General features: G+C 41.4%; 1 protein-coding gene across 3 annotated transcripts in view; it reads left to right on the top strand.

Annotated features, from left to right (window-relative positions):
- The window catches only part of LOC150075068 (protein disulfide-isomerase A5), a 755693-nt gene that overhangs the window by 593401 nt on the left and 139289 nt on the right, over positions 1-23003 (top strand). The window lies entirely within an intron of this gene.

Genomic DNA, 23003 nt, shown 5'->3' with positions numbered 1-23003 from the left:
GTTCTGCAATTTTTTTATAATTTTATCAAAAAACAGTAACTTTTAAAAGGAGCTGTTTAAATACTCGTTAGACTTTCCAAATTTGTAGCATATTATAGATTTTTAATATAATATAGATTTTTTAATATATTATAGCACTATTAATGTATATTTATTGTAAATTATTACAATAATGAAGAACTAATGGGTAATGTAAGCTTAAATTTTTAAATGTAATGAAGCACTAACGGTTAATGGACAATTGCATTTGCAATTGTACATTACCCATTCATGTGTCTTATATTTATGATTATCCTAGATTATTGGCATTAACATTATTAGAGGCACATGATGCAAGACAGCAAGCTTATACATCATCAGCCAAAAAAAAAAAATCCTATTTCACACATCCATTCACTCTAAAAGTTTGTCCAGTTCTTCCTTTAATTTATTTAATCTATCAACTTATACAACAACAGATGGAAGTCTGTTCCAGCAAGCAAGCAACTACCTGCTGCCTGAAGGCAAATTTCTGCACATCTTTTTTTTATTTATGAAAACCCCAAACACGAAAGGTATTAGAACCTATAGTACTTAGTACCGTGCAAGGATTGGAGGGTGAGAAGACAAAGGGAACATATTTGTTGACATTAGACTTGAACTTCTATAAACTGTAATTTTCAGGATATATGTATGAAGGAAGTTTGTTCCAGAAAAACAGCAGTTGAATGAATAAATGAGGAAGATGAAAAGTTGGTTCTATGAGTTTGAAGTTGGACAATGAATGGATGTTGGCTGGTGGGAGCACTTGTTTGGACTGTTTTGAAAGAGAGAGTAGGAATTATAGCAGCTAACTCTGAAGAACAGTGCCAGTGGAAGTATGAGACAGAGAGTGAAGAGACTTTGTTAGAGATGAGTCATTAATTAAACTAACTGCCCTCTTCTGAATGGAATCTAGAAGCCTGAGAGAGAGGTTTTGGGGGCACTGCCCCAGATATGGGAACAATATTCCATGGTAGCTCGATTCGCAATTTTTACAGAGGGAACAGTTGTTTGGAAGAAAAGTAACCCCAAGAGCGAAAGAGAAAACCAAGTTTTCTAGATCTTGTTGAAGTTGCACAGTCAGTTCCTCCAATTCCTCCCTCAAAAGTGGCTCACCATGACTCTCCAACAACTGGTCAACATCATCTGGATCAACGTTGTCAATGCCAACGTCCTTGGTCATGCGAGAAACATCTTTAGCTACTTCCGAAACTGGCTCGCTCAATCACTGCTTCGGGCCACAATTTACTCCAAATGCCATTCATGCAGGACTGTGACACTGCCTCCCAGGCAGAATCAATGTTTTTGATGGCATTCAGGATGTTATATGACTCCCAGTAGTTCCTCACAGTTACCCCTTGACGTGGGCACCTGTACGTGGTGAGGGGACCTCCCAGTGACGCTGCTGGACTTCCAGACTAGCATCACTGGGATCCAACGCCCACAGCCCAGGTTCCAGGCTTACATCAATGGAATCCGGCGTGTTTGCCGTGCGCTGCGACCCGTGGAAATTCGCAAAGGGGGATCCTGGTGGTTGAGGGGCCCAGCTTCAATACACCACGTTGGCCCCTGCTTCGACAAGACGGGTGGTCCTGGAAGGCCCGGCTAGGATCAATCGGCTAGTAGGCTCGCCTGCAAGGGTCAACCGTGTCAATGCCACGCCCCTACCCTCATGGTCCGAGGGACAGGATTCAGGCTGGCGGTGGTGCGGGTATAGTGTCTGAGTAGCACTGGCGTTCCACTCCCGAGCGCATTTATTGCATGCCGGGTAGTGGGCGTCCCTTTGGGCTCCGTGGTGGGTGGGGAGCCCGGGCACTGAACAATTTAAAAAAACTCCATGAATCCTGATAAACTTATTTCTTCAGATAGGGACCGGGCCCCAACCCGGTCCCTATCTGAAAATATAGACACTGACAGCACTATCGCTTCAAAGAGGCAGCGGACTGAACTACCATCAGGGCCTATCCCACGGTTTTTAATCATGCACTCCACCAATGAAAAACCGATTGGTAAAATGTCACCTTTCTATATACAGAAAGGGTTAGATGGGTTAGCTGGTTCACCCAAATCAGTTAAGAGGCTCCGTTCTGGGGATCTCTTGATTGAAACTAAAAATGACAGGCAATCTGAACATCTACTCCGAGTAACATCAATTGGAGGAATCCCTGTAACCGTGACACCACACAGAACACTAAATTCATCGAGAGGTGTAATTTCAGAGTGGGACCTTCTTGACGTTACCGAGGAGGAAATCTGCTCAGAATTGAAGTCCCAGTGAGTTATTGCCGTCAAAAGAATTAGTGCGCGTAGGGATGGGAAACTGGTTAAAACCAGAAACATTATCCTGACATTCAATTCACCTAAATCTCCTGATGAGATTAAAGCTGGATACATAAACTGCCCCATGCGTCCATATGTTCCGAACCCTTTACACTGTTTCAAATGCGAGAAATATGGACACTCGCAAATGGCCTGCCGTGGTTCCCTTGCATGCGCTCAATGTGGTGCAAAGGACCACGAAATAACTGGATGTTCAGCTACAAAAGCCGCATGTATTAACTAACTGCAATGGAGAACACCCTGCATATTCAAGAGCTTGCCAGCGGTGGAAGGAAGAAAAGGAAATACAACAACTAAAGGTAGAACTTAACATCTCATACCAAGAGGCCAGGAAAGCAGTTAGACCAGTAAGTAGCGGCAAAGCAACATACGCCAAAAAGGTATCCAATAAATGCTCGATTGGCACCCAAACGGATATGACTGTGCCACCAAAAGAGTCATTCACGCCCGTCGCCCGCTATCTATTAAGTTCAGTAAAACCAGCACAGAAATCTCAGTCAGCTGCCACTCCAATATCGATACCTCCCAGTGCTCAAGCACTATCAAAAGTGAGCACTAAAGTAACAGTACAAAAAAATCAGGAGCCCATGCCAGGACAAGAAAAAATGGATGTCGAAACCAAGGAGGTACATGACAATTCAGTCTTGGAACTCTTTACGGAGGAAGAGATGGACACAGGACAGCGCCCTTTCTTCCCCAAAAAAGACAAATCCAAGACTGATAAAAGTAAGCCCTCAGCACCTCGGAAGCCGCCAGATGGACCCACCAAGCCAAAATAATGGCTAAAATCCTACAGTGGAACTGTCGTGGATTCCGACGAAACATTAATGACATCAAGGCACTTCTGCAAAAATACAAGCCATCATGCTTTTGTGTACAGGAAACTTATTTAAAGGCGAATGATGACCCCACCATACGTAACATTACGATCATTCGTAAAGACAGAATTGGGGACGGTCTTGCTCATGGAGAAGTTGCAATCCTCGTGAGCAACCAGATTCCCTTTCAGCCTTTGCAACTTACAACCAACGTAGAGGCTGTAGCAATTCGCCTTAAAGTGGGGTTCTTATTAACTGTTTGCTCTCTTTATTTACCACCTGGTATTGACATCCTCCAGGAAGACCTTGATGATCTCGTCATGCAATTGCCTCCCCCTTTATTATTTCTTGGGGACTTTAATGGACATAACACTCTGTGGGGCAGTACTAACATTAACGGAAGGGGACGAGTTGTAGAGCATATGCTCACTGACAATGACCTCTCCCTTCTCAATGTGGGAACACACACTTTCTTCCACTTGCCTACCCGTACTTTTTCTGCCATTGATCTTTCTATCTGCTCCCCTTCCCTCCTTCCTTCAGCTATATGGGAGGTGGAAGAAAACCCATATGGAAGTGATCACTTCCCCGTGATAACCACCTTAACTAGTGGTAGACCATGTCAGCTATTTAGTTTACCACGGTGGAAGATTGATCGGGCTGACTGGAATGCCTTTTGACATCTGGCAAATCTTGACATCGCTACGGTCAGTCGGGAACATATCAATGATGCAATCGCATAAGTTACAGAAAGTATTGTCCAATCAGCTGCAATTGCAATCCCAAAAACATCTAGCCGGTTTCCACAATTTCCTAAACCTTGGTGGAATTCAGAGTGCACAACAGCAAAAAAGGCACACAACAAAGCCTGGGGGATATTCCGTCGATATCCCACGACCGATAATCTAATATCATTTAAACGTGCACGTGCAAAAGCACGTTATATCCAACATCAGAGCCAACAGAAATCTTGGATCCGTTTTACATCATCCATAACCCAGACTGCCAGCTCAAAAGTAGTGTGGGACAAGATCCGGAAAATGAAGTGAAAATACCCACCATGCCTTCGGTGATTCTCGAGCACAATGGATGTCTAATTGCAGTTGTAAACACTCTAGGAGAAACATTTGCCAAAATATCTGCGATAACGTCATTCCCTCCAGAGTTTTTGGCCTTGAAAGAGAAATGTGAGAAACAGCCATTAAACTTCTCTTCAAAAGGGCTTGAACCATATAACAAGCCCTTTACACAGGAAGAGTTAAATGCAGCACTCTTTCTTACGCATGCAAATGCTGTCGGTCCCGATGACATCCACTACGAAATGATAAAACATCTGTCACCACATTCTAAAAATCACCTTTTAATTTTGTTTAATAGAATTTTTCTTAATAAACAATTTCCGGATTCCTGGCGGAAAGCAATCTTTCTTGCTTTCCCAAAACCTGGAAAGGATCCTAGATATCCAAATAACTATGAATGGTTAAAGAATGGTTAATGCCCGCCTTGTGTGGTATTTGGAATCTAATGATCTGCTTTCCTGGACACAGTGCGTCTTCCGAAGAGACAGAACCACTTTGTATCATTTAATCCGACTTGAAACATACATTCGTGACTCTTTTATTAAATCCGAGCAACTTGGAGCAGTTTTCTTTGATATTGAAAAAGCGTACGACACAGCCTGGCGATTTGGAATATTAAAAGACCTCTACAACTTTGGTCTTAGTGGTAACCTTCCTCTTTTTATCAAAAACTTCCTTTCGAATCGTCATTTTCAAGTGCGCTTAGGATCCAGTCTCTCTCGAGAGAGTTCTGTCAGGAAGAGGGAGTCCCACAAGAGTCCGTTCTAAGTGTCACGCTTTTTGCAATCAAAGTAAACTCTATCACGGAACAACTTCCGCCCACGATAAACAATGCCCTCTATGTTGACGACTTTACTATATTTTTTCATTCATGCAATATGAGGGTCATTGAAAGGCAACTGCAGAAAACCATTGATCACCTTACATCTTGGTCATTGGCTAATGGGTTCAGATTTTCATCACAGAAGACCATTTGTGTACACTTCTGTCGCAAACGGAATCTTCATCCTGACCCAGATTTAAGGCTTGGACAAAATAACATCCCAGTCGTAGCAGAAGTCAAATTCCTTGGACTTATTTTCGACAAAAAGTTGACATTTCTTCAACATATTCGTCAGCTCAGGACAAGGTGTGTTAAGGGGCTTAACATCCTTTGTGCCCTTTCGTCAGCTTCATGGGGTGCAGATCGCTCTACCCTTCTTCGTCTCTACCGAGCCCTTGTCCGTTCTAAACTCGATTATGGGTCCCAGGTATATGGATCTGCTAGAGAGAGTGTACTTCGGTGGTTAGATCCAGTTCACCATCAGGCCATTCAGACAGCCACAGGAGCATTTCGCACATCTCCAGTCGAAAGCCTATACGTTGAAGCAAATGAACCATCCCTATCTTTTCGACGTAAGCAGTTGTCTTTACATTACGCCTTTAAATTGAAAGCCCTGCCTGATCATCCCACGTGGGAATCAGTTTTTGAGCCACGTTGGGAAAATCTCTATAACGCCCATCGGACTGCCAACAGACCTTTTGGTATTCGGATTCAAGGGCTATTAAATGAACTAAACATGATGGTAGACAATGTTGCCCAGTCACCAAGGCAACTCCTTCCATCCTGGTATGCACATTTGCCAAAGTGTGACTTCTCCCTCAAGATCATGGAGAAGGCTAATACACCGGCGGCCGTCTATCAACAACTCTTCGCATCATATAGAGAGCAGTACTCTGACTTTCTGCCAGTCTATACAGATGGCTCAAAGTCAGAATGTTATGTGGGATCTGCTGTCGTATTTCCTCAAAAGACGTTATCATTCAAGATCCCGCAAGAAGCTAGCATTTATACTGCAGAGAAATAGCCCTCGAGTTCATTATAAATAGTGATTACCAAAGGTATATGATTTACTGTGATTCATTGAGCGTGTTACAGGCTCTTGTATCGATGAGGAACAATTCTCATCCGGCAGATGCTTTGTTCTGCCTTTGAAACAGAATTTGACATTCGCTTTTGCTGGATCCCAAGCCACATTGGGATCCGGGGAAATGAATTAGCATTAGCATTAGCATTAGCATTAGTAGAGGCATTTGATGCAAGAAAGCAAGCTTATGCAGCATCAGCCAAGAAAAAAAAAAAAAAAAATAGTAACATAAATAAATAAAAATAACCACTTCCACTTCACCCCTCTGTTCGTTCGAAATACCTGTCCAGCTGAGCCTTAAACTTATTTAGGCTATCAACTTCCACGACAAGGGATGGAAGTCTGTTCCACCCACCAACCACCCGCTGGCTAAAGGCAAATTTCCGCACATCTATCCTACATCTGTCTTTCCTCAATTTGAATTTATGCCCTCTCAGGTGATTTTTCTGAGCTAGAGGAAGAATCCCATCAGCATTGAGCATGCTCAAACCATTCAAGGCTTTGTACACCTCTATCAGATCACCCCGCTGGTGCCTAGTTTCCAGACACTGTAATTTGCAAAACTTAAGCCTTTCTTCGTAAGAGAACCCCTTTGTCCCATTCACCAATCTAGTTGCCCTTCTCTGTACTCGTTCCAGCAGCTCTACATCCTTCCTGAAATGAGGCCTCCAGGCCTGTATACAGTACTCTAGGTGTGGCCTGACCATTGCCTTATACAAGGGAATAATCACCTCCTTATCCCTGCTAGAAAAATTCCTATATATCATTGACAATACACCATGAGCTACTCTTGCAGCTCGTCTGCACTGCTCAGAGAACTTCATATCTGCCTGCACCACCACCCCCAGGTCCCTTTCATTCTCTACCACTGTCAGTGTAGTACCACAGAGTTGATACGTTGCTCTGGGGTTGCTGTTTCCCATATGTAGTACTTTACATTTGTCAATGTTAAACTTCATTTGCCACCTCGAAGCCCATCTGCTCAACCTTTCCAAATCCTGTTGCAGCAGCATAGTGTCAGTAGTGTCCTTGACAACCCTGCCAACCTTCGTATCGTCTGCAAACTTGGACATTAAGCCTGATATACCATCATCAATATCATTTATAAATACAGAAAACAATAAAGGCCCCAATACTGAACCCTGAGGGACTCCACTAATAACATTAGTCCACGATGAGCAGTGTCCATTGATTACCACTCTCTGTCTTCTCCCCCTCAACCACCCCTTTATCCATAGCAGCAACTTGCCTCCAATGCCACACTGCTCCAATTTGTGCAGCAGTCTTCCATGTGCAACAGTATCAAAAGCCTTTCTAAGATCCAAGTATATAATATCAAAGTTATTCCCTGCATCCAGTTCTTTTGTGACTGCATCATAGTATCCAATCAAATTGGTCAGGCAAGACTTCCCCTTAACAAAACCATGCTGTGTCCTAGCTATAACTGAAGTCTTGTCTAGATGATCCTGCAGTGCTTCTTTCACCAGTGCCTCCATTAATTTTCCGGGAACAGAAGTTAAACTCACAGGTCTATAATTACTTGTGTCAGCCTTTGATCCCCCTTTGTGAATTGGGGTCACATTTGCACATCTCCAGTCAATGGGTACCTCCCCTGAGTCCAAGGAAGCTCTCATAATTATGGCTAAGGGTTTGCTTACCTCCTTTGCTGCCTCCTTTAATATAACTGGATAGATCCCATCCACCCCAGGTGCCTTTCTTGTGTTTATCTTCAACAATTTCTCCTCCACTTTGCTCTCAGTTATTACAAGATTCTCTAGCTTACTGCTAGAGTTGAATACACCTCTGGCATTCCCCTCGCTGAATAACTCCTCATGTGTGAATGTCGATGCAAAATATTCATTTAGTTTGTTAGCTACCCGAGCAGGGTCATCAACAGTTGACCCATCGATCTCAAGTGGACCAATCTGATTCATCCCCTTCCTTCTAGAGTTTACATAAGTAAAGAACTCTTTGCTGTTTTTCTTTGCATCCCTTGCCAAGGATCTCTCGTAATCTGCCTTCGCCTGCCTAACCTCCTTTGTAACTTGGTTACAGATCAACTTGTATCTATCATAGGCGTCCGTGTCACGTGTTAATTTGTATGTATCCCATGCATTTTTCTTCTCTGCCATATGCCTCATTAGTTCATCTGACAACCATTTAGGCCTAAACCTTGAACAATATTTCTTAGTTGGTATGTAAAGCCTAGTAGCTTCCACGATAAGTTCTTTGAATGCTTCCCATTTTGAATTTGCTGTTGGCAATATCATCAGTTGATCCCACTGTATAGAATTTAAATACTGTCTCAGTCCATTGTAGTCGCCTTTACGAAAGCAATACCCCTTCCCTTTACCCCTAATGGTAGTTACCTCTTTGAGTAACTCCCACTTCAGCACACTGTGATCACTGCCACCAAGTGGTTCATTTATCTGCAGATTCTTAATGCATGAAGAATCACTACTGATAATCAAATCAAGAGTATTACTCCCTCTAGTTGCCTCCCGAACATGCTGATGTAGAAAACAATCATCCAATAAATCCACAAAAGCCTTGCTACTGTGTGAGTGACCAGCCCCCAAATTCCAGTCAATATCTGGGAAATTAAAATCCCCCATTATAAGACTCTCTGATTTACTGGCCCACTCTATTTCTCCGAACAGTTTCTTATTATACTCATCAGAGTCATTAGGCCTATAGCACACTCCTACTCTCAATTTTGATCTCCCAATGCTTATGTCACACCAAACTGACTCGACACTGCACTGTCCAGCGATGTCGACTGGCTTCACTTCCTTGGATTTTATGTGTTTTTTAACTAATAGCATAACCCCTCCTCCCTTCCTATCCTGTCTATCCTTTCTGTAGACATTGTACTCCCCAAATTCCAGTTCTGCATTTCTTATATCTGTGTGACACCACGTCTCTGAAATCCCCACAATATCTGCCTTTGATGTTTTGAGCAATACCTCAAATTCATCAAATTTATTTACTAAACTCCTAGCATTGGTGTACACACAAGTATACATGCACCTGTTCTTTTTCTTAGCTACCCTAACACAACCCATGTGTTTACTTGTACCCCAATGATTCCCTGCAGTCTCTGAAATATCCTGCATCTTATTTTCCAGGCTGCGGCTCATTCCAATAGAAGCAGTGCAAGAATCACTTTCACCTCTGCCAGTGGCTACTGTTAATCTATTAGTCCTTGTATCCCCCCAATCTAGCAGTTTTCCGACCCACCTAACATTGCCTCGATAGCATCAGCAAACATTCTTGCACCCTTTCTATTTAAGTGTATCCCATCCCTGTAGAAGCAGTCTCTCCTGTTAACAAGTACAGACCAGGCTGAAAAAAATTCTACTCCTTGAGCCCTGCACAATCTTTCCAGGGCCGAATTGATTGACAGGGCTCTCATCATATACTCCCTCCTATCGTGTCTGGGCAGAAGTGCCCAGACAGAAGTGCCCAGACACATTAGCTGATACTGCTGCCAAATCAGCCATTTCCCTGGATAGTCATTGCCTGTCAGTCCCCTATACAGACTACAGGCAAATAATACGGTCTAAATTATATTCCCAGTGGCAAGCCTCTTGGCACGGACAGACAGCGAATAAACTACACCACATTAAGCCTGTAATCATGCAATGGCAGTCCAGTCTACGCAGGGTCCGAAGAGAGGAAGTTGTTCTTGCTCGGCTCCGCATAGGTCATAGCCATCTAACACACTCCTTTTTGCTGAGGGCGGATGGCCCACCTATGTGTGAGACTTGTAACATTATTTTAACTGTTTCTCACGTTTTTATTGAATGCCCTGTTTTTAGACAATCTTTTTCTAGAACTTTTAATAATCTGGCTGAACCCTTTATACTCGGTCAGATTTTAGGTGACAGAGACAACATGTCTGACGTTTTTAATTTTTTACACTCGATTAATTTATACACAAAGATTTAGGTTTATATTTTTTACCTTTTTGACACGGTAGCCTGTTCTAAGGCTGACCAATATTTTTGTGTTTTATTTTTGATTTGGCGCATTATGGCCACAGCTGCCAATGCGCCATTAAAAACCAAACCAAACCAAATCCCCACAGTTATGTCAGACTGCACAGCCTCAACAATCTCTTTGAAAGTTGTACGCAAATAATACGCCTTAAAGGTTGCAGTTACACCCTGGTACATCGGTTACAAAAGTGAAGTTGTGTTGGGAGGCAGCTGCACAATCTCAACTTCCAAATGGTCATTGTGGATTTGTCCTGTGGCATTGTCCAGCACCAACATGATTTTAGGAGGCATGCCATTTGCTGCACAAAATTGAGAAACCTGTGGACAAAAGTACGAGGTGTACCATTCACTAAAAATTGTCGGAGTCACCCATGCCTTTTTGTTAGTGCCAAAACACAGGAAGTCATGTCTTCACCATGCCCTTCATTACACAGGGCGCCCCTGAATGGTACACCAACATTGGTTTGAGTTTAAATGTTCCCGATGCATTGCCACCCAGAAGAAGTGTCAACCGATCTTTTGTAACCTTGAAACCAGAGGAAGACCTCTGGTTTCCTCTCCTCTCAGACGATGTACATCCTACTTGGCAATTTTTTCCAATAAAGCTCGGTTTTATTCACATTAAAAACTAAATCAGGGTTGTAGTTGCCTTTGTCTATTAAACGTTTAAATTCAGAAGGATATTCTTCTGCCACTGCAATGTCAGCACTAGCAGCCTCACCGGACACTTTCACATTGTGAATTTTATAAATTAATAAGAGGAGTTTACCTCAATATAGTACGTAGAACACTTCTGTATGATACTCTCCAGAAATTAAAATGAAAGAGATCTTTACTTATGTAAACTCTAGAAGGAATGGGATGAATCAGGGTGTTTCCAACCTTAGCATTGAAGTCTCCCATAATGATAGTGTAGTAGGTTTTCTTCTCATCTAGAAGACTCTCAGTTTTTGGTGTCTTGGTGTCTTCAACATCAAGACACAAAAATGGCTCGATGTTCGTGCCGGAATCATTATAACTTTTAGCTTGTACCTGTTAGAAATCCTTGATACCCTTGGTGAGGTACTATTGAATTCCAAAATATTGTTTTTTATATCTTTAAGGACCAGGAAGCCAACTCCACCTTTGCTTCTTTCACTGTTTCCATTGGTGTACAGCAGATTTCCACTTGATAAACTTATAAGTGATTCATTTCTTCTTGTTGTTTCAGTGCCGACTGGGCTAGCCGGGTGGGTAAAGTGCCTGCCTAGCAACCCAAAGGTCGTGGGTTCGATTCCCACCTCGGGCTTGGATCAAAGCACTGCAAAAACCTTGGGAGGTGCATTATGGCCACAGAAGCCTATGCGCCAACTACCAAAAAAAAAAAAAAAAAAACTTGTTGTTTCAGCCAAACTGATGATATTCCAATTCATATTTTCTAATTCCTTTTCCAGCTCTAATATCCAATCTTCACCGATGAGCGATCTTACATTGGTCATACTCAGAGATACTTAGCACCCTCTGCTTCCACTCTGATCCTTTTGCTGTCATAAGAGGGGGAACGAAAGCCCCTGGGGACTGAGAGCAATTTGCTTCATCTCGCCGTGCTGTCATGTGCTGGAGGGTTTGGTCTTTTCCACTTCACGATGACCAAACCCCTCTCAGAGAACCACTCTACCCGTTCATTGCCACCTAAGTGACATAACAGGGTTTACCATCGAGAACGTGTGCATGAGTGGATTTTAGGGAGACAGGCCAACTGGCCTTCTCTTAAATCTTCTGAAATAAAAAGATATTGGATCCATCAGTGTTTTAGACTGAGTGTCTGATAATACACAGGATGCCTGTTCCCCTCTAAGCCCCTTTTTGATGATGATGCCAACAGTGAATTCTAAATGGGAAGCCTTTAGGAACTTAATCTTCTAGGGTACAAGGAGAGTCATACCAACTAAGAAATACTGTTCAAGGTTTAGGCCTAAATGGATGTCAGATTAATCTCATGGCAGAAAAGAGAAATGCATATAAACTATCATGCAACACAGAAGACTATGGCAAATATAATCTAGTCTATAATCAAATCACAATGGAAGTTTTGCACCCAAAGGCAGCTTACAAGAAATCTTTGGCAAAGGATGCAAAGAAAAATAGCAAAGAGTTCTTTACTTATGTAAACTCCACAAGGAAAGTAATGAATGAGATTGATCCACTTAACATAAATGTTTTGACTGTTGATGATCTGATGATCATGCTCAGGTAGCTGATAAACTGAATGAGTATTTTGCATCTGCATTCACACATGAGGAATTATTCAAGGACAGGAATGCCATAAGTTTATCAAACTCTAACAGGGAGCTAAATAATTTTGTAATAACTGAGAGAAAGTGGAAGAGAAATTGTTGGAGTTAAATGTAAGGAAGGCATCTGTGGTGAATGGGATCTATCCAGTTATATTAAAGGAGGCAGAAAACTAAGTGATCAAACCCTTAGCCATAATTATGAAAGTTTCCTTGGACTTAGGGGAGATCCCCATGGACTGGTGGTGTGTAAATGTGTCCCCAATTCACAAAGGGGATCAAAGGGTAACCCGGGTAATTACAGACCTGTTAGTCTGTCTTCTGGTGCAGGGAAAATAATGGAGTCATTGGTTAAGGAAATGATGCAGGATCATCTAGACAAGGCTGCAGTTATAGTTCAGACACAGCATGGATTTGTTAAGGGGAAGTGCTGTCTGACAAATTTTATTGAATACTATGATGTGGTCAGAAAGGAATTGGGTGCAAAAAATAACTTTGATATCATACCATATACTTGGATTTTAAGAAAGCTTTTGATACTGTGGCACATGGAAGACTACTATACAAATTGGAGCAGTATGCATTAAGGGCAAGTTGCTACAATGGATAAAAGGATGGTTGAGTGGTAGAAGAAAGAGAGTGGTCATCAATGGACACTGCTCTTCATGGACTATGTTATTAGTGGAGTCCCTCAGGGTTTGGTGTTGGGCCCATTGTTGTTTTCAGTATTTATCAATGAAATTGATGAAGGTATATCAGGGTTAATGTCTAAGTTCCAGATGATACAAATATTGGCAGGGTTGTTAATGACAGTAATGATGGTACACTACTGCAACAGGATCTTGGAAAGTTGAGCAGATGGGCTGAGAGGTGGCAACTGAAGTTTAACATTGACAGATGTAAAGTACTGCATATGGGTAGCAGTAACCCCCAGAGTAATGTATCAACTGGGTTGTACTACACCCAGGTAGTGGAGAATGAACAGAACCTGGGGGTAATTGTTCAGTCAGATAGGAAGTTTTCTGAGCAATGCAAAAAGGCTGCAAGAATAGCTCATGTTGTCTTGTCAATGATATACAGGAATTTTGCTAGCAGGGATAATTGTCCCCTTGTATAAGGCAATGGTCAGGCCACACCTCAAGTATTGTATACAGCTCTGGAGGCCTCATTTTAGGAAAGAGGTCGAGCTGCTGGAACGAGTACAGAGAAGGGCAATGAGATTGGTGAGTGGAACAAAAAGGTTGCTGTTACCAAAAAAAGCTCAAGTTCTGCAAATTGCAGCATCTGGACTCTAGGCACCTGCGAGGTGAACTAATTAAGTTGTATAAGGCCTTGATGGATTGAGCAAGATTAATGCTAATGGCATTCCTCTTCTTGCTCAGATTACTCACTCACTTGGGGGGGCCAGAAATTCAAATTAACGAAAGACAGTTGTAGAATGGTTGTTAGTTGAAACAGACTTCCATCTGTTATAGTGGAAGTCAGTAATTTAAATAAGTTCAAGGCAGAACTAAACAACCATTTGTTGTGAATTGGGTGGGTGAAATAGGAAGGGATTTTATTTTATTTTATTTTTTTGGCTGATGCTGTATTAGGTTGCTTTCTTGCATCATATGCCTCTACTAATACTAAAGGGAAGGGTTTTTGCTTTCATAAAGGTGACTACAGTGGGATTAACTGATGATGTTACCAACAGCAAATTCTAAATTCAAAGCATCGTAGGAATTAATCATGGAAGCTACAATGCTTTTCATGCCAACTAAGAAATATTGTTCAAGGTTTAGGCTTAAAAGGATGTCACATCAATTAATTAGACTCGTGGCAGAGAAGAAAAATGCATGGGATGCATATAAATTATGTGCAGTCCCTTTTCCAGTGGTAAATATAAGCTAGTCTCTAATCACGTAAAAGAGGAGGTTTGGCAAGCAAATGCGGATTAAGAGAAATCTTTGGGAAAGGATGAAAAAAAAAAAAAAATAGCAAAGACTTCTTTACTTAAGTAAACTGTGGAAAGGAAGGGAATGAATCAGATTGGTCAACTTGATATCGATGGTTTGTATGTTGACAATTCTGTTCAGGTAGCTGACAAAACTGAATGAGTATTTTGCATCTACATTCACACTTGAGGAATTTTCTAGATTGAAGTGGGGAGGCCAGAAGTTTATAAAATTCTCACGGGGAGCTAAATGTTTTTGTAATAACTGAAAAGGAAGTGGGAGAGAAATTGTTGAAGTTAAACATAAAAATACCCTTTGGTGAATGGAATCTATGCAGTTACATTAAGGGAGGCATCAAATGAAGTAAAGAAACCGTTATCCATAATTGAGAGCATCCTTCAATTAATGGGAGGGCCCATGGACTGGAGATGTGGGAATGTATTCACAAAGGGGAGCATCAAATGGTGGCACAAGTAATTGCAGACTTGTTAGTTTAACTTCTGTTCCAGGGAAAATAATGGAGTTACCGTTTAGAGAAGTAATGCAGGTTCATCCTGACAAGAATTCAGGACGAAGGTAAAGAAAGCCAACATGAGAATTACGAGAAACGGCAAATAACTTATGCAGAAAATTAGTTTCCCAATACTGCAATCTAGCGCTGCTCGTTCAGTAAACAGACAGTAGGTGTTATTGGTCTGGAGCAAAGTCGAGAACGATATATTGATTGACAGGTAGGCATGGCAAATGATGTGCTGATTGGTGTGCAAACACAACACATGAAGCCGACCGGGCTAGCCGAGTGGGTAAAGTACCTGCCCGGCAACCCAAAGGTCGCGGGTTCGATTCCCGCCTCGGGCTTGGATCACTGTACTGCAAAAACCTTTGGAGGTGCAATATGGCCACAGAAGCCGATACGCCAACAACTACCAAATCAAAAAAAAAAAAAAAAAAACAACACATGATAACATCGGTTTAGTATCGCATTAGTAGCACTCAAAAGCACTAATGGTAACTTGCCCTAAACGCACATGCCCTAATGAAAGCTTTCCATAATGGTGAAAAAAGGTCGTTACCTCCACTTGAATCCCATGGGAGCTTGAACCCCTTCCAAAATTGAGGGGGTAACCTAAACTTTTTTTCTTTAGAATCATGGGTGGACTAGTGCATAAACTGTTTATTAACAAAATATTAATTTGTTCTTTAAATAGGCCTCTGGGGTTGGGTATATTCATACTATGATTTTTAGCATTTCTCACCAACCATTGAGGCCCCGCGTGCCAAGCGATAGTGCCCAAGCGATATTTTGTGCGATACATAGCGTTCTTTCACAGCGGATTAGTTATATTTATTTTCCAGTGTCACCATTCTTCTTGTTTTTCTTAAGTGATTCTTTACTTAAAAGCTTTGAAGTAGAATCCAGAAAGGAAATACACCTTTCTTTCTTTGTGTATATATATATATATATAACCCATACTAACCTAACTAAACCTCTAAACTGCTTGGTCACTGGTGGCACCGCTCCTGCCTCCACGTGGCGGGGCTGGAAACCTGGGAGGAGAAAAACACTCTCCCGGGGCAAAAAGGAGCAAAGATGGACATAAATAGACATGCCACTTATGGATCTCATGATCCAGATCTCTCAAACAGAGAAGACTTAAATGCAGGAAATGCAAAACGGCAGAAAAAAGAAGGAACAGAAACCCCTGCTCCTCTTTTTTTGATACTGCATTCTTTGACTGACAATCCTTTGAGTAAGCTCTCCCCATTCTTAATACAGAAATGTCTTGAGAATGTGGCGGGCCCACCAAAAATGGTTAGAAGATTAAAATCCGGAGACCTTCTGGTGGAGATGAACAAGAATAAACACTCGGAAAAACTATTAAAAATATCGACTTTTGGTGGAATTCCCACAAAGGTTACCCCGCATGCCACCTTAAACTCCTCTAAAGGGGTAATAGCCGAGTGGGATCTCCTTAACGTATCTGAGGAGGAAATCGTTCAGGAATTAGGCGATCAAAATGTAATAAATGCCAAAAGGATAGTCATTAAGAAAGATGGGGTTCTTACTCCTACCCGAACGGTCATTCTTACATTTAAAACACCAATTTTACCAACAACTGTTAAAGCTGGATATTTAAGGTGCAAAATTCGACCTTATATTCCAAACCCAGTCCGGTGTTATAAATGCCAAAAATTTGGACACTCACAAGCAGTCTGCAGGGGTGTAACCACCTGTGCCTCCTGTGGTTCAAAAGAGCATGTTCACACAGACTGCCCCAATGAAATACAAAGCTGCCCAAACTGTAAGGAGAATCATTCAGCTTTTTCAAAGGAGTGCATCCAGTGGCAGACTGAAAAGAATATACAAAAGTACAAAGTAGAACACAAGGTGCCATACCAAGAAGCAAAAAGACATTGTTTAATTTCAAATAAATTGCCATCTTATTCTTCAGTTGTAAAAAAGCAACGATCCATAACAGTACAAACAGATTGTTCAGTTCTGCCAAGCATCTCAATTTCTGATTGGGCCAGGTCAGTCCTCTCTACACCAAAAGAACAGCCTACCCAACAGCAATCAACTCATTCGGTAAACACACCATTGACAATACCGCCAGATAAAAATTCTGTACAACAGCCAGTTAATCAAACAAGCTCTGAAAGAAATAATCAAAAAACCAATACTGATACCATGGACATAGATAGAAATTCACACCGAGATGAACCACTTCTTGAACTTCAAGCGGAAGAGGAGGACATGGACGTCACTAGACCAAATTTCCCAAAAAGGGAAAAAAGACTAGACAGGCGCAAACAGACCACATCCCGTAAGCAAGCAGACACACCCGATAATCCTCAATAATGCACAAAATCATTCAATGGAATTGTCGCGGACTCAGAGCTAACTTAGACGATGTCTGTGACTTAATTACCGAATATAAGCCTGCTGTTCTTTGTCTACGGGAAACAAACTTGACCCCTAAAATAATTATGAGCATAAAACATCATATAATGCTTAGAAAGGATAGGAATGACTAATACAGCACATGGAGGTGTAGCATTGCTAGTAAACTCCAGAACTCCTTTCAGACCAGTCCCACTGCAAACAACTTTAGAAGCAATTGCTGCTAGAGTTATGGTTAAGATAGCGGTAACAGTTGTTTCCATATACCTTTCGCCAAACTATTCATACTCTCTAGAAGATTTGAATGATTTAGTTACTCAGCTGCCACCACCTTTCTGTATCTTGGGTGACTGGGATGGGCATCACCCCCTATGGGGTTCCTCGCACCTTGATAAGAGAGGTCAGTTAATTGAAAAATTTCTTGAAAGGCACAACTTAACATTATTAAACAATGGGACTCATACGTACGTGCATCTTTCCTCAATGTCAACTTCTGCAATTGATCTTTCGATATGCTCGCCAAACCTCCTTCCTCTGGTTGATTGGACGGTCACTGATAACCTGCGAAATAGTGACCACTTTCCAGTAATATGCACACTATCGGCTAACTCTCCTCCTCAAACTGACATAAAAACTGTTTGGAAATTCGACAAAGCTAACTGGAAGAAATATCAAGAGCTGGCACATCTAGATATTCAGACTGTCGAGACCCTCACCATTGATTCTGCCGTAACTTACATAACTCAACAAATGATAGCAGCTGCAGAAACCAGTATACCCAGATCATCCATGAAAACTCGCTCCCACCCTAAAATATGGTAGAATGAAGCCTGTAGCAATGTGAAAAAAGAAAAGAATAGATACTGGAACTTCGTAAATACCCAACCACAGCTAACCTCATACAGTTCAAGAAAGCTAGAGCTAAATCTCGTCACATACAACGAATAAGCAAAAAAGAGACATGGTCTAAATATGCCTCCTCTATAAACAGGACCACAAATATCAGAACTGTTTGGAATAAAGTTCGAAGAATTAATGGAAAATATCCACCTATAACCACTCCGATAATATATCTAAAAGGCAAAGAAATCTGCAATCCTCCCGATATTTCTAATACATTAGGTGAAACCTTTGAAAAAATCTCCGCTGTAACTGCATTTGAGCCAAGTTTCCAGGCACATAAAATACAAGCAGAAAGATATAATCTCAATTTCAGTACTTCACGACAGCATCCATATAATGTACCCCTTACCATGGCAGAGTTACGTAGCGCACTTGCAAGATCCAAAAATAGTGCTGCTGGCCCTGATGGAGTGTACTATGCCATGATATATCACTTGAGTGAAGAATCCCTTTCTGCTCTGCTAAAACTGTATAATAGAATCTTTGGCAAGGACTACTACCCTACCAGTTGGCGTCATTCTATCGTACTAGCTTTCCCAAAACCAGGAAAGGACCATTCAGATCCAGTAAATTACCGACCGATAGCGTTAACTAGTTGTATAGGAAAAGCATTAGAAAAAATAATTAATGCCAGATTGACATGGTTCCTAGAGACTGAATGCATTCTAAGTCAAAATCAATATGGATTTCGAAGAACTAGATCAACACTTGACCTTATGGTCAAAGCTGAAGGAAATATCCGAAATGCATTTCTCAGGAACGAACACCTAGTGATGATATGTCTTGACATCGAAAAAGCTTTTGATACAACCTGGCGGTATGGAATTCTTCACGATCTCTATGAATCCGGTATTCGTGGTCATCTTCCAAAATTTATCCAGAACTTTTTGAGTAATAGGACCTTTCAGGTACGATTTCACTCTGCTCTCTCACAAACGTTTGTGCAAGAAGAGGGGGTCCCTCAAAGTTCTGTGCTTAGTGCCACGCTCTTCTCTCTCAGGATTAATTCCATTACAAAAGTTATTCCCGACACAGTTGAAACTTATCTGTATGCTGACGATCTGGCGATCTCAAGCCACTCACAAAACATGCGTTTCATTGAAAGGCAGCTTCAAGGTACAATTAACAAGCTTGTTCAGTGGGCCAAAAATAATGGATACAGACTTTCAAAACAAAAAACAACAGCAATTCATTTTTGCCATAAACGGAATTTTCATCCAGATCCCGATTTACATCTTGATTCTCATCCAATTTCTTTTCAACAGAGTATTAGCTTTCTTGGACTAATTCTGGATAGAAAACTTAGTTTCTTAGAGCATATTAAACACATTCGTACAACCTGTCTAAAGAAGCTGAATCTCCTCAGGGCAATTTCCGCTATGTCATGGGGTGCAGATCGGTACATGCTGCTGCACTTATACCGGTCGCTCATAAGATCCAAACTAGACTATGGGTCACCTGCATATGCCTCAGCCAGAGAAAGTTATTAAAATGGCTCGACCCAGTACATCACAATGCCCTCCGAATTGCACTGGGAGCTTTTCGTACATCGCCAGTTCAGAGTCTCTATACGGAAGCACATGAACCACCCCTATTTCTTCGACAGCAAGCTCTGTTATTAAGTTATGCAGCAAAAATCAGAAGTTTCCCATATCATCCTATAAAACAGTATTTATTCACCCCAAAATGGCATAATTTGTACCAAAATAAACCTTTGCAGAATAAACCATGTGGCATTAGATTACAAAGCATAACTACGTGCAGCGAACTAAATATGAATGACATAATTCAAGATATTAGCACGGCTATGCCACCATGGCAAATACCCTTGGCCAATGTTGACCAACATTTCCAACAATGGGGAAAGAATGCACTTCCAAATTTCAGTATTCAGCAGATCCATGCAACTCACTCTTTTCAGTTCTCTAGTTTTACCCAAATTTACACTGACGGTTCCAAGACAGATAATAAAGTTGGAGCAGCTGCAGTTCTACCAAACAATACAATATCCCAGCAGCTCCCTTTGGAGTACAGTATTTACACTGCAGAACTGTATGCTATCCTGATGGCTCTAGACAATGTAAAACAGTCATTATATCCTCAAACTATTATCTACACCAATTCCTTAAGTGCTGTATCTGCTCTTCAGTGTAAATTTTCTTCCAGTCATCCGTTTCTACAACAAATTCAAACCAAGTTAGCGCAGCTTCTTGGTTTGAATTTGTTGCAAACAGGCAAAAATTAATATTCTGTTGGATACCTGCGCACTCTGGAATCAGAGGAAACGAACAAGCGGATCTTGCAGCCAAGAACGCCAGTCACATAAAATCAGACATGCAGATACCTTACACAGATTTAAAACGCATCATACATACCAATGTTAGAAAAAAATGGCTATTCATTTGGCAGGGAGAAAAGAGCAATAAGCTTTTTCAGATTAAAAAGGATCACAAAAAGTGGCTATCAAGCCTAAGAGGCAACAGAAAGGAAGAAGTAGTACTTGCTAGAATTCGAATAGGACATACTCACCTAACTCATAGTTATTTACTCACTCAGGATGACCCTCCACGATGCAGCAACTGTCAAACTCAACTCACAGTAAACCACTTGATCATTGAATGCCCATTATATCTGAGAGAACGAAAAACAGCTTTCTCTTCACATCTATATTCTTCTAATAAACTTACCTTACAACAGATTCTCGGAGACCGACAAGATATTAATGATGTTTTTACCTTCCTCAAATTGATAAACAAATATCACCTGATCTGAATCCTTTTATTTAATATAACAATATGTATCAAATAAGATTGAAATAGGTGCATTATGGCCTTAGTAGCCCTTGCACCAATAAATCCAACAAACAACACAACAACCAACCATTGAAGTAAAAATGAAAACCAAAATCTTAAAAAGCTTTATATTTAAATTTACAATAAATTTACAGTAGATCAAACAAAGTAAATGTGATTATACAAATAAAATGCTACTGATAATAAAATACTGAATTAAGATAGAATAAAACAAATGTAGTTCACAGTGAATGTACAAATAAAATACTGAATTAAAATGCAATAAAATATACTAGATTAAAAGCGCTAAAATAACTGAAGCTTTCAAAGGCTTCTGCCTTCTTTCTCAACAGTGCACTTCTATTCTGCGGTGCCTCATTATATACCAGCAGGTTCACGGTGCATCTCACTTAAACGTGTACTGTTCCCGTACATGTTGGAACCGGAAGCGGCTCGGGAGCGTTCCAGGCGAAAATGTTCATCCCCTCCAAGGATTACCGCCTCAAAGAGGGGATGAATGTGTTTACCCCTGTCTCTATTTATATTATTCCCAATAGAACTAATTCATAGGCCTCGAGCCACTTGCGGTCCCAAAATCTATGTGCCAGATCAGTGACGACTGCTTCGTCCGGGGAGATGTGATGTTGCTTCTCCCAAAAATGTTCAACTACGGCAGATTTACCATAATCCGCATTTCTTATCGCGTTTGTGTGCTCCCCCAGCCGATCTTTGAGGCGTCGTTTTGTTTCCCCGACATAACACTCCCCAAAATCCAGGCACTTGATGCTATATATGACCCCACTTATATTTTCCTGTGAGATGGGGGCTTTCACCTGTGACACGACCGTGTGCAGCTTCCGACCTGGGAGCTGCACACAGCACGTCTGGTAATTCCTTAGTATACGAGCTATATGCTCGGTTAAACCCGGATAGTAGGGAACGTATGCGGTGGCTATCGGTGTGAAGGACTCACATCTGCTCTGCCCTCCACTAATGTATTTCTCTATGATCCTCTGGGGGTACCCACACTTCAAAAGATCCACCGTAACACACTCATACTCTATTTTTCTGTCCTCTGAGGTACTACAATACGATTTTGTCCTATCTACTAGTGCCCTTATCACGCTGTTCCTGTGATGGTTGGCCTGAGCTGAGTTGTAATGTGAGTATTGGCCTTTGCACATAGGTTTTCTAAACACTTTTGTTTTCAAACACTGGCTTTCTCTACAGATCAACACATCCAGGAATAGCAAAACCCCTCCTTCTTCTACCTCAGAGGTGAATTGTATGAACTGGGAGAAGCTGTTAAGAAAATTCAACATCTCATCTTCACGCCCCTTCCGAATAATTGAAAACGTATCATCAACGTATCTTTTCCATGGACACACAGGGAGAACCATATCATTGAATAATCTAACCTTGAGCTCCTCCATAGCTACATTAGCTATGATCGCACTGATGGGGGAGCCCATGGCTGCACCGTTAACCTGCTTACTGTGGTGTTACAGAACACCATAGTGGTGCTTGAAAGACATAACTCTATTTCCTTACATATATCCTCTAGGCTTAATTGTGTCCTACTATTCAAGGTGGTGTCTCTCTGTAAGGCCATGTACGCACAGCGTACCCCACGGTCAATTGGAATGCACGTAAACAGATGTTACGTCGAAGGATACCATAATTTCATTTTCTTCTATGCATTGTCCTCTTATAAATTGTGCAAACTCCTTGCTGTCTCTGATACTATGCTCAGAAAGCCCTACTAATGGTGACAGCAGTTTGGTCAGGAAACCAGATAGCGCATACGTGGGGCTGCCTATAAACGAAACTATAGGTCTGAGTGCCACGCCCACTTTGTGTACTTTTGGCAAGCCGTAAAATCTCGGTATCTGGCTTCCTGTTGCATGTAACAACCAATACCGATCCTTGGAAATCTTGTTAGACTACATCCAGTTCTGCACCATTCTATTAACTTGACATTCTAGGTTCAACAATGGATTTTTAGGAATGAATGATCAGGTTGTTTGATC

This window comes from Mastigoproctus giganteus, chromosome 14 (genome assembly GCF_048544385.1).
Source record: "Mastigoproctus giganteus isolate SK-2022 chromosome 14, ASM4854438v1, whole genome shotgun sequence".
Taxonomy (NCBI): domain Eukaryota; kingdom Metazoa; phylum Arthropoda; class Arachnida; order Uropygi; family Thelyphonidae; genus Mastigoproctus; species Mastigoproctus giganteus.
Note: the sequence above shows the minus strand (reverse complement) of the source record. Positions and strands in the feature narration are given on the sequence as shown.